Source organism: Branchiostoma floridae, chromosome 4 (assembly GCF_000003815.2).
Source record: "Branchiostoma floridae strain S238N-H82 chromosome 4, Bfl_VNyyK, whole genome shotgun sequence".
In the NCBI taxonomy this organism is placed as follows: Eukaryota; Metazoa; Chordata; class Leptocardii; order Amphioxiformes; family Branchiostomatidae; genus Branchiostoma; species Branchiostoma floridae.
Genome location: NC_049982.1, coordinates 13,115,403 through 13,116,299, shown reverse-complemented (window position 1 = coordinate 13,116,299; position 897 = coordinate 13,115,403).

Here is an 897-nt window from a genome sequence, read left to right as displayed (position 1 = left end):
GAACTATTCATATTGTTTTCTATCCAAGACCTAAGTTAAAAGAGTACTTGCGCCAAGTTTGGTTATCCAAAACTTGGTAAAAATGACTATCAACCATACTCTACTTTGCACTTGTTATTTTCTTCGACCAGTAATAAGCCCCAAAAGATGTGGACGCCTGCCGCCGCAGTGCCGGTATAATCTGTTCCTTTTCTAATCGGTGCAAAATCCGGTCTACTGATTTTTTGGCCCGGTTTTCCGGACCGGTCCAACAAGAAGAAACGGGTTTGTACCGGTTCCCACCCCTTATCACAATGATTGCCGGTACTCTGTGTGTGTATTCGTTTTAATTCCCAAGTGACACATTGGACTGTCGTTTTGCTGAAACGCTTTTGCATCAACGACCCATTCGTCCTCTTTCTTCTCTTGTCAATGGAAAATAAAAATTGAATTTGAAAATCATTTGTAGCCTTATCAAGTCTGAATTATAAAGAGTGAACTGAAAGGCCACATTCCAAAAGCTGACTCTGATAAATTCCATATGGTCAGTATTATAAAGACCGATAAGGTGATGGCGCCATGTTTTCTCGATGATACAAATATATTTGGACATGTGGGATCAATCGTTGAGTATGCTACAGATACTCAAGGTATCTGAGAGAGTTATCTGCAAACTGCATTCGGCAAATTTACTGAACCACGCACGTTTTTGTTCCATATGTAACAAACATGAAAGACTTCATCATCAAAACAAAACAAACTAGAGTTCAACGAACCCATCTCTTCGCCAAATAATCATGCCTTTATTTAAGACTTTAAGGTCTTATTCATGTATTACTAAATAGCAAATGACTGCATGAACTGTGTTCCTCACATGCAAACACACAAACATTACCAAAACCAGACTGGACCCGTTCC